This window comes from Lactuca saligna, chromosome 4 (genome assembly GCF_052625555.1).
Source record: "Lactuca saligna cultivar CGN05327 chromosome 4, ASM5262555v1, whole genome shotgun sequence".
Lineage (NCBI taxonomy): Eukaryota > Viridiplantae > Streptophyta > Magnoliopsida > Asterales > Asteraceae > Lactuca > Lactuca saligna.
This window is the reverse complement of record NC_136420.1, coordinates 103,724,595-103,737,345: the sequence shown is the minus strand read 5'-3', so window position 1 is coordinate 103,737,345 and position 12,751 is coordinate 103,724,595.

Below are 12,751 nucleotides of genomic sequence, written 5' to 3'. Positions count from 1 at the left end.
AATAACCCGATTACCCATTCGCATTATCCTCACATTACGTCCCTAAAAACCTATCATAAGGGACTTATCCTAATGATCATCATCAGGATGGACACTACTGCTAAGGGGGTTCCTCAGCAATAAATGTCCTAAAGGCAACCATGTGGGGGATGGAGTACACTGGTGAACACATCGTTCACAACACCTACAGGTTCCGAGCCTACCATCGTTCCACTGGACTGTCTAGAAGAGTCTGTGGTCGTCATCTATACTCCGCTAGATGACTGGATCAACAACAACAACATTGAGGCCTCTCATCATTTTATCAAACATCGTCTTATTACATCTACCCATGTTTACCCCAACATTATTGTAGATATAAAATACATATACAGTTTAAATCATTTAAAACATGTATAAAAACATTCATCCAACATAGATAACAAGTATACAGATAATATGCACACATAGCACGTAATATATAAAATACTTCATATCTATCTGTAAGATGAAAGTAACTATGCACTCACCTGAAAAGGTGGTGATTCCGAACTCAGACAGCGCTTCGCTTCTTTAAAAAGAATTTTCTTTGACGAAACCTAGTATTATTACCACTAGAGTTTAGTCTATTATTCGCCGAGACTAATTAATAGTCTAGCTATTATTATTATTATATAAGCATTAAAAAATACTTATATAACCCATAATAATAGCCCAAGTATTTATTATAAGTTCCTAATAACGTTACTATAATTAAATAAAAGCTATATTAAAATAGCGGAGGCGTAGCTCACTTATAGCGGGTTTTATAGAAAACCGGGCTTTGCTTGGAGCAGCGTTGCCGAGCCGAAAAACTCTTTTTCTCGGAGCCTTCGAGCACTCCGGGGTTTCCGCCTCGTGCTAGGGAGGTTCCCTAGGCTTTTCGGGGGATTTCGGGGCTAGAGAGAGGTTCTAGAGAGAGAGAGAGAGTAAAGAGAAGAAAGAATGGGAAAGGTGTGAAGAAAATGAGGGTGGAAGAGGTGGTATTTATTGGGTGAAATATGGCTGAACTTGGTGCCACATGTCACCATCTGGTGTCAAGCCTTGGGGAGAAAGCAATGGCCAAGATTGTGCCACATTACCCATTTTCGCACAACACACTTCCGACTTCTAAAATCCGTAACTTTCACATACGACCTCCGTTTTTGACGTTCTTTATATCCACGCGTAGGTAATAATAAGATCTACAACTTTCATTTTGACTCCGTCGGCTAATTCTCGACCGATCTTAAATTTAACAGTACAAGGAGATTCTACTGTTAAAAGTCCGCGTAAAATTCATAACTTCTACATACGGACTCTGTTTTCGTCTGTCTTTTTACCGTTGATTTCCTACTAATGAGATCTTCAACTCTCATTTAGGTTGCGTAAGCCAAAAACCGCTCAAACTAAAATTCGAGTTTCGGGCCGTGCATTGATAAGCCGAATCTTAGAAAAATCATAACTTCCTCATACGAAGTCAAATTTGGGCGTTCTTTTTATGGATGTTCTTGGTTTAACATATACTACAACTTTGGTTTAGATCACTAAGGCTAAAAATCCCTTCATCGTAAATTCACTATTTACGTCTCCTGGTGTCGTATCGGTTTTGCCGTAAAACTTCGGCGAGCCATAACTTCTTCGCTATAACTCAGATTTTGGAATTCTCTATATCCCCGGAATCCTTGTTTCGACCACTACAACTTTATATAAAGATATCGGGCTTATCCCATACTTTAATTTTGATGCTTATTTTTATTCTTTATTAATTATACATTTATAATTATATAATAAGCACATAAATACACATAATTCACATAATACTCAAATATTTTATCTTTATTACTTCAAAAAGAGTTACAAGAGTTGACCTAGACTATTACATTGACAAATATGCTTAGCCCTGAAACCCGGGCGTTACAATGTATGAGGTCCAATAGACCCTCACCCCTTTCGCACGTACCAACGAAGGGTGACTTAGTCATATTTTCAAGTAAACAAGACTCGCATGTGGCATCTTCCCTAAGGTCGAATGACTCCAACACTCCATCCTTTTCGAGTTGGGCTATGCATTTCTTGTTGACATGTCCAAGACGACAATGCCATAAGGATGCCTTATCCATACTATTGGAAGAATCCATGCATAAAACATCATTTCCTAAGTTATCAACAATCATAACAGTTTCATAAATTCCATTACATGGTATAGCTTCAAAGTAAAAGAAACCATTCAGATAAGCTAAAATAGAACCATTCTCATTATTAAAAGAAAATCTAAAACCTTGTCTAAACAAACCATGAAATGAAATGATGTTTCTAGCCATTTCTGGCGAATAGAAACAATTGTTCAAATCTAAAGATAAACCATTCCTAAGCACTAAAGAATACACTCCAATCTTGGTCACAAGCGACGATCTTCTGTTCCCCATGATTAGATTTATTCTTCCATGCTCCACGTCTCTATTTCTTCTTAGTCCCTGCACATTAGAACAAATGTGGTAACCACAACCGGTATCAAGAACCCAAGAAATATCATGAGATGAATCATTAGATTTAATTGTGTATATACCTGCGAAAGATGGCTTGATCTTTCCTTCCTTGATGGCTTGCAGGTACTCCGGGCAGCTTCTCTTCCAATGTCCTATCTTGTGGCAATGGTGGCACTCTGCCTCCTTCGGGTTAGGGCATGGCTTAGCGGGATCAACTTTGGTCCCACTAGAAGAGGCACCATCTCGGGCTTTCACCTTGCGATAGTTCTTTGATGAAGCCTTCCTCTTCTTTCCCTTTCCTTGTCCAATTACCAAGACAGGAGCGGCGGACGGATTAGGAGTTGGTGCAATAGACTTGTCCTTGAAGTTGCTCTCAACGACCCTCAAGAGACCTTAGAGTTTGCTTAGGGTGACCTTTTCTTTGTTCATGTGATAGGTCATCCTAAATTGATTGTAACTTGGAGGCAAAGAGTGAAGCACCATGTCGATCGCCAAGTCTTCCCCAAAGTCAACGTTTAACTTGCGAAGGCGGTCGACATACCTTTGCATCTTTTGCAGGTGCACGGTAAGAGACTCTCCATGACCCATCTTAGCGGAAATCATGTTAGTGAAAATCTCATAATGCTCTTGTCTCGCGTTTTGATGGTATCTCTCCAATAAGTCTTGGTGCATTTCGTACGGATACATGTCCTCGTAGGACTTTTGGAATTCGGAGTTCATAGTTGCGATCATGATGCAATGTACCTTCGTTGCATCACGCTCGTGAGTTTCAAAAGCGGTCATTTCGGCGGGAGTAGCGATTTCGGGGTTGATTTTCTCGAGCTTATCATCGAGGACATACTCCTTATCCTCATAGCGAGCAATCGTGCGAATGTATCTTATCCATTCGCTAAAGTTCGTTCCATCAAAGGTGACCTTTTGACAAAGGCTCATCAAAGTGAATGAACTAGCAGCAACGTTGTTAGCGTTCGACATCTACAATAGAAAGGAAAAAGATTGATTAGAATGTGAATCCGTAATTATCACCCAATAAGAAAATTAGGGCTAGGATCCAACAACAATATTTACACATTAGAAAAGGGATGCCGTAATCTAATATGCAAACAATTTGAAGGTAAGTGAATGACAATTCACTAATTCTCCACCATGAAAAACATAACTCTAAGTCCTAAATGTATTGAGAATTCCTAGGTTCGGATGAGATTCATTGAAACTTTTCAATGGCATGTTTAAATCTCGATATGCCCCTCTTGTTTGTGACTGGGATACCGAGGATCACAAAGCGGGTGTGAATTACCATGCAAATTCACATTGTGCCTTCATTGTAACGATCACCTATTTGATGTGCCGGTGAACCACACACGCTCCATCGAACTATGATAAACAATGAATCACCCTTTGCCACCTTCACATAGAACTAATTAGTGTGCCGGTAAACCACACACGCTCCACTAACTTCTTAGTAAGGTGCAAAGTGTAATTTCATGGGATTGCATCAATTCACTTTTCCTAAAGTAACTAAGATTGGGAAATTTTAAGAAAACATGTAGTTACTTTGTATTTCATATTATACTTTTAATGAGAGGATGAGGTTGCCCTATCCTACCCGTTCGGCTAACGACCCTCCACCGATCAAGCAAGAGGTGGGTGTAAGTGTACACCCATTAAGCGCCATTTTATAGGCCGCAACCTTATACCCACCTTATAGACCGGCTTCGTGAATGAGGCCTACTAACGGTAACACTAGCATTTAAGTTATACATATATAGATATTAATCTTGTAATATTATATTAGTATAGGGTTGGATTTTAAACTTGTAAAATTCTAGGGTTTGAAATTTAAATTGTCTAAATTAAACTTTTAATCACAAAACATAAATTTCAAAACTTGAGGGCAAGTTTTAAACATTTAAAACATAAAGGATCAAATAACAAATAATTCAAATCAACAATTAATCACATAATTATCCATATTTGATTTATTTATGATTTCTTGAAAAACAATTTACCAATTTAATCAAAATAATTAATAATTATCATATAAGGAAATTAAATATTTTATTAATTGATAAATATCTTCAATTAGATCAAAAATATAGTCATATATATCATAAAATCGGATTTGGGTTGATCTAATATGATAAAGGCAAGTTTCCATAAGATAAATATGGGAAAATCCCGTTTTTTGGCTCTTCCTGACGCTCGGACTCGCCGAGTACCCAAACTGGACTCGCCGAGTCAGGCCAACTCGCCGAGTCCACTATGGGACTCGCCGAGTCCATGACTCAGAAACACAAAAATCGAATTTTGCAGTTAACATTCAAACAATTAAGCATCAATTTAATAGAAACCAATCTAGGCTCTGATACCACTGATGGGTCTTGTACATAAGAACATTCCTATGTGCGCATACAAACCCTAATGCTTGGATCTAGGTTTCTCTAATTAAACATGCATTGAATCCAAGACTCCTAATGGCTAATTAGGTATAAGAACAATACAAAACCAGAGTTAGAAGCATACCTTGAAACACTTGTTTGATCTTCTTGTTCTTGGAATCTCAGATTCCAATTCCATGGAGTTGAATTCCATCCATTTACAAATTACATTTGTAAATGCTCTTAGAATGGTGAAAGTAAAACCAAAGCCATGGGACCTCCATTCGTGGAGTTTGAAAGCTTCATAAGGAATTGAACTCCATCAATTTGGAAACCAAAACCATGGAATGGAATCTCGGCTTCCAATTCCACCGCTAGCATCCATGAACCAAACAAGCCCTTAAAGATAAGATGGGAACCCATGACTACTACCAAAAAATAAGTAATGGAGTTATAATAACCGAGGCATCTCCAAGCCATTCAGTACAACATTCACAATATAAAGAAGATCAAGATTACCAACAATATGCTCTAATTAAACACCAACCTGCAAATTAAAAACACATGTAAATTTCTTCAAAAGGATTATTGATTATGGTATTGAAAAAAAAAGAAATAATTACCATTTTAGGTTTATCAATACATTGTCTAATAAGTTCTTCCCATTGGTCTTCATCATGTTGCATACTGATAAATTCTACGGCTTGTAAAATATTAGGTTAGAAACAAAGGCATTAAAAACATAAAGATAGAAACTTTTTTATTGGGATTCTATGCCTCCATGTTTGTCGATAATAATAGCAAGGGCTTGTTTTGCATTTTCTATCCTTCCAAGGACAAAAACTTGCTTTTTTCGTAAATATTTCTTAAGACAAACTTCATAGGCCTAATTGGAGAAGATGATGTCAACATAAAAAAACATGAAAAATTATATATTCAGAGTCACATTTTTGCAAACCTTTTCAAGCATGTAATGTTGACTACTCCGAAAGAAAGGAAGCATCAATTGTTCTATCATATTCCACATAAAGCTGAACCTATTTTCCAAAATACGTTTGACCATGAGTAAATTATAAATTTGGTCCCTGATTTTAGCACATTTTTCCGGTTTTAGTGTCAAAAGGAATCCATTTGTAATTTTGGTCCTTAAATTGAGTTTCCATACCCTGTTCCAATTAAAATGACTAAAAGTTGCCCTTTATTTGATATTTTTATAAACGTTTATTTACCTACATTTCATTACTGAAAGTGCATCACTTTAGTCTCAGCAAAAGATTTCAAGCATATATTAAAATTATCAAATACATCGAATGAATACGAATGCCTTATGTAAGTGAATATAAGTTTATTAAGAGCTTCTTGTCTCATAAACTAACCGTATAGTTTCAACATTCGAACCAGATTCCATAAGTAATACAATCTAATTGAGGCACCTACAACCACAATCAGTAAATAGACAAATCAATATTAGTTATCTATTCATTTGTCCTGGTGAGTTTTGAGTAGCAAAAAACAAATTTTTAGTGAAGAAAGAAGAAGAAAACCACTTGGAAGCAGAGACGTTAGTTACAACAGTAAGTGAAATTAAAAAATTAAAATGGTATAAAGGTTTGTTATATAAATAGACAACCATAAGCATAACAAGCTATGAAACAAATTTCATAATACCTTGTTTTATTTTGTTACTTCTTAATCGTTTTATCTTTTAAGCGGAAACAAGTTCCCACCCATTTATAGGTTCATGAAAATGCAATTTCAAGCATGATTTACTTGCTTTTGAGAGATTTTGAGTAACATAGAACTAAATGAACTATCTTAGAATGTTTGATTTTAGAACAAAACCAACACTTAAAACAAAAACAACTTAGATCCTAAGATTGTGAGTAACAAAAAGACAACATTTTAATGGGAAAAAGAAGAGTATAAAAGAATCGAGATTATTATCTGGGAAATCATAAAAAGGTGCCTGATGGTGAATTTGATAACCAAAGCTAAAGAAGACTATGACCATGAACATGACCATGAACATGATGAAATTGAAAATCTCATCGTAACTTGTACATGCAATCCAAGTTAAAAACAAAATCAGAAAAGAAAAGAAAAAAGAGAAGAACGATGATGGTGGTGTCCGGATCTAGATCAGATCTACGAATCAATACAGTGGAGAAGAGTGGTGGTGTTTTTAAATGAAGCACAATATTTTGTTGTGTTCCTGATCTGTTTCTTGCACTTACAGTCATTCACATTCCATTAATCTTCATCCCATATTCAAAAACACTTTATAGCTAGGAAGTGAGTGATTATGTATGTGTGTGTCTGTGAGTGAGATATATAGATAGAGATAGAGATAGAGATAGAGATAGAGAGAGAGAGAGAGAGTTACTGTGTTTTGTAATGAAAAAAATGCAGGAGTTTGTGAGTGACTCAAAATTTATGAATGGGAAAATGCTGCCCAAATTTTTTAGCTATTTCTCATTTGATCTAGTGCCTCACATCTAATGATATTAGACTTAGGGCTTTTAGATAAAAGATGTAATTGATGGTGGTGATAACTAGGTTTACTAAAGAGTGATGATCAGAACATACCGTGTGTTTCTATTTTCAAAATTTTAAATCAATATATAGTAGATGGTGTATGCAGATCCGATCCGTGTGAAAGATGGTAAATGTTAGTGTTAGTTTGGCTTTAAGAGGGGTACATAATTGCATAAAACTTGTACATTGAAGAAGGAAGGTTGTCATTGGTTCTAAGCCTTTCACTTGGATTACCATAAATTTAATCCACACCATACAAATTAGATCAAATGGTCCAAATTCCATTTCCTTGTTTTTTAAGACATTGTCTTAATTTTTTTGGGCCCACAAATATGAATGTATTATAAAATAGTATAGATATAGATATATATGATGGGTCATAACTAAGTGGTTTGGGCTACGCAAACATATATATAGGTCTTAATAGGATCTTGGTCATGCATTGTTATTTTTGGTATAGTTTACAGTTGTGTTGCTGTTCACGACCGTGAACAGGTTTATAGTCGTGAACGTGTGTATTAGAAGGTTTACGGTCATTGTGTTTATTCTCAAGGTGTACTAGACGTTTCTTCTAATAGACGTGTGCATTGCTTATAATCTTCTTCTTCTTCATTCTTGTTCTTAGTTTGTTTTGATCACTGGTTTAGATCATTGGATTGGGGCTCTACAATTGGTATTAGAAAAAATCTAGTGTCAAAACACATTCGAGTATCAAAACTGTTTCGAGTCTCGATTGTGGTTGAAAGAGTTTATTAGTTTTCTTTATTATTCAAGATTATTTTTGTATCTGATCATGTTTTCAAGGCTAAGGAAATCAAAATCTACTCAAAAACACAAGTTTTCATCAAAAACTGGGAGTTTACGGTTTGTTGTGTTGAATAGAGTACGACCGTAAACGCGTGATTCAACTGTAAACGTGTGATTCAACCATAAACTGTTCAAAATCAAGAACTGTAAACTGTTTCTGGCCACATTCAATTGTTTGACCATGAACCATTCATCAAGTGTTGATCGTAAACACAAATTGGTTGTATTCAGTTGAACTGTGAAAGAGTGTACAGCCGTAAACTGATTCCGGCCGTAAACTGTATTATTGTTCTAACACTTTGTTTTTCTGGTACCTTCATTTAATCAAAAAAATTAATAAAAAAACAATAAAAAACAAAAAAAAAAATGGATTCACAAAACTCTTACCAAGAAGTTGATTCCATTATGGGTATAACCACACTCATCCCACGTTTGTTATGTGCTGAGGGTTTCCCGGAATGGAAGTATCGTATGAAAATATATATCAAGATGGAAGATTTCAAGATTTGGGGATGCATCTTGAAAGGACCTATCAGAATCACCACAACACTCCCGGATAAAACGATCGTTGACAAGGATGTCGAGGACTATACCGATGAAGAATTTGATAAAGTTGAACAGCAAGAGAAAGCACTTGCTACACTCACTATGGCTTTTTCACCAGAGAGTGCTCAGGGTTTTCGTGAATACACGCCTGCGAAGGCACTATGGGAGGCATTAATCGAAGTTTATGAAGGAAATGAGGACATGAAACAAAGTCGTCAGGATATGTTGAGACAAAATTTTAACATGTTCAATCATATTTTAGGAGATTCTATTGTGGCTCAACTGCACAGGTTCATCACTCTAACAACTGAGATGAGCTCTGCAGGTATCTTGGTCACTTGGTCTGAAATAAATAAGAAGCTGATCAATTCTCTACCAAAGTCATAGGACATGAACGTGTCTGTGATTAAGAAAACAAAGGACCTTAGCCGTCTGAGACTGGCTGAAACCATGGCAATTATTAAAACATGTGATCTGGATGATAAATAAAGGGAGATCAATCACATCAATTCATACTCCACTGCTAATCTTGGGATTCAATCCAATAATGCTTTCTCATCCTTCACCACTCCTCCAGTTCAACCATGTGTTGATCCTCAACCATCATCATATATCACTCCATCCATGCAAAGTGTTCAACCTCCAATATCTTATTCACAAGTTGCTTCTTCTTCAAAAGCACCTGCTCTAGCTCCTACTCCCAAAGAAAATGACGAAACCTGATTTCTTTTTTGAATCTTATTTCATAGCAAGGCAACAACAACTCAGGTAAGTTTCGATGTATTTGTTGATTTCATTCACAATCGGTTTCTTTGATTCAAATACACATATGTTTTTATCTGATTAAAACCATGTATATATGTATATGATTTGTAACAATATGTTTTTAGTTGATTTGATGTAAACAATTAGGCATGAAATGGAGAAGAACAAAGATTGCAATGACAAACAAAAGATTCCTTAATTGATTAATTAATGAATGGGGATATTGAAGGTTTAAGATGAGATGATTGATTTGCAATACCATTGACCATCAACTTTGACTCTCACAATCTTTTTAGTCAATGGATGTCTAGACTAAAGCTCTCCTTCTTCTGTATAGTACTATTATGGTTAGGTTTTTCTTAATGTGCTAGGTTTTTCTATAGTGATGTTTCTTGAAAATTATTTAAATGATACATATCTATAGGTGAGGAAAGGGCATACGAAAATCTAGTAGCAAGATATTTTTGATGTATTAGAGAAGTAGTTTGTTGAGGGAATGGGTTATAGGTGTGTTCCTACTTGAGGAAGAACATGATAAATGTGAAGAAAAAGTAAGATTTTACATCTTAGAATTGGTGGTAATACAATCATTAATCATGTTATGATATGTGAGATATGTATCTGTCATTCTGTTGATGTGTTTACTTTATTCTTCCTTTTGTTGAGTTTGGTAGAAATATGTTGTCAATTCGAGTAGAGCATAATGGTGTTTTTTCATTTGTAAAGAAAGAGGGACACCCATGAAACCTTACACTTTAATGGCTGCAAAACAAGTTTGGGTAGTTTTGTTTGATTTTGAGTTTGTTTTAAATATAATGTAATATTGTGATGAATTTAGTTTTTCATATTTTATTGTATGATGTTACGATCTAATTTGGTGTTGTGAGCTTATGTAAGTTTTTAATTTTTCACTATATTGGAGTTTTTGCCAAACAATTTCAATTTTTTTGGAATAGATTTTGGGTTTTGGGTCGGGGTTTCGGGTCTTTAACGGGTTTCGGGTTTAGGTTCGGGTTCAAGGAAACTTCCAGCCCCTATGGGGTGCCCCGATAAGAACTAGTCGTGTATTGGGTCGGGGTCTGGGATAAATGTAGATATCAGGTTCGGGGATGGGATACACTGCCCTGTCCCGAATCCAGCCATAGTCATTCCTAGTAAAATCATATCATATATGTTCATCCAACAAATATTGCAGGTAATTTGCGCACATAGCATTTAATTATCTAAATACTTTATATATATGTGTAAGATGAAAATAACTATGCACTCAGTTGATAAAAGTGGACGACTGACGATTTCGGCAACGCTTCGCTTCGTACTTTGAAAAGACCTAGATGCTTAAAGTACTAAGCCTTAGTGTAGTTTTGTAATACTGGTGACTATAATAATTAGAGTCTAGATCAATGTTGTAGAACTCGTTACTCGGTACCTGTTCGGCCGACTACCGAGTAGCGAGTACTCGAGAGTACTCGGGGAGTACTCGGATTTGGAAATTTGTGTAGAAATATTTTTAGGGAAATATATATGTAAAATCATAAGATAAAATCATAAGTTGATTGAAATATATAACAAAATCGGATATATGTGAATACACAAAAAACGAAAAACACATAATGGTCTCACTTCGTGAATAATTACTGAAAATTTAAGATAAATATGTAGTAATAATCACATGTGTGTGTGTGTTAAATAATAAACCATTAAGTATATTATACATATTCATCACTGAGTTGACCGAATTTCACAACATTACTCAGTCCGTAAGGGGTCGATCGGGGAGTACTCGGGATTAGGTAACTCGCCTCGGCAAGGGGGGGAGTAGCGAGTACTCGGAGGAGTAATCGGCCAACTCGGCGAGTTTTACAACACTGGTCTAGATTCCTCATTAATCTCAAAGTCTACATCAAGATATATCAAGTAAAGATCAGTTAGCAGGAAATTTGAGAGGTAGGACCATTTTGACATATCACCTTTCTGAAAACCAACAACCATGCCAACATAACCATTCTAGTCACCTCTCTCGTAAGTAGATCAATCAGCATTATGACTAGGATTACTGATAATTCTTATTTGTAGTTTCATAATAACAACTTATGATTATAAATATAAGTTACACTGAAAAAACGAGAGTGTTGCGTAACTTATAGAGATTCTTCCCCACCAACGTTCAGAAATTGCACTCACAAGGCTCCTACTGGATGGCTACTACTTAGTTGAGTACCTTAGTGCTCGTAGCGCTTCGCCAGAACACTAAAAACTAAATGGAAAGTAGGCTAAAACAGAGCAAAAGTCAAGAGAGCTAGTTGTAGGGGTGTGAGGATGAAATGTTATACAGAGAGGACTATTTACAAGCAATAATCAAAATGCACGTCGTGCTCATATAGGTACGCACCGCGCGTTATGGGTGTGCTGGCTCCATCCTCCTTCTTCCATATGTCGCGTCTGAAATCATCCACATAAGCCTCTTCTAGAAGGTATCACGTGTCACCTTCCTATGGTGTCACGTGTCACAATCTTATGGTGCCATGTCACCATGTCTCGGAAGAAAGGGGCTGCCCCGATCGTGCCACATCATTGTGCACGCAATGCACTTTGCGCAGGTGATTTCCTAGATTTTCAAAATGGCGTAACTTCTTCATACGAGCTCCATTTTCGATGTTCTTTATATCCCCGTAAATTTATTGATGAGATCTACATCTTTTCTTTAGGTTTCAATAGCTAGTTCTCAATCTATCAAAATTTTATTTTTTTATAGGCTTAGGATGTTGAATTCATTGCGAAAATCATAACTCATACATACAGACTCTGTTCTCGATGTTCTCTATATCGACGGACTATTATTGAAGAGATCTTCAACTCATTTTAAATTATTTTGTCTAATAAGCTACCATTCCAAAATTCAATTTCTATGTGTACACTATTATGCTGAAACCTTGAAAAATTATAACTTCGTTTCACGAAGTTAAATTTGGACGTTTTCTATATGCACGCTCTCAGTTTAAGGACCACTACGACTTTCGTTTAGATCACTTAGGTTAAAAATCAATCTATCAAAAATTCACTTTTTATAATAAGCAGAGTCGTGTTGTTTTATTTGAGAAATTTTGAAGAAACATTACTTCTTCATACGATGTCGGATTTCAACGTTTTTTATATGTATACAATCATTATCATATATACTTTAACTTGTTTAAGAGTATTTACTGTAAATAATTTTCTATAAAAATGTCATTT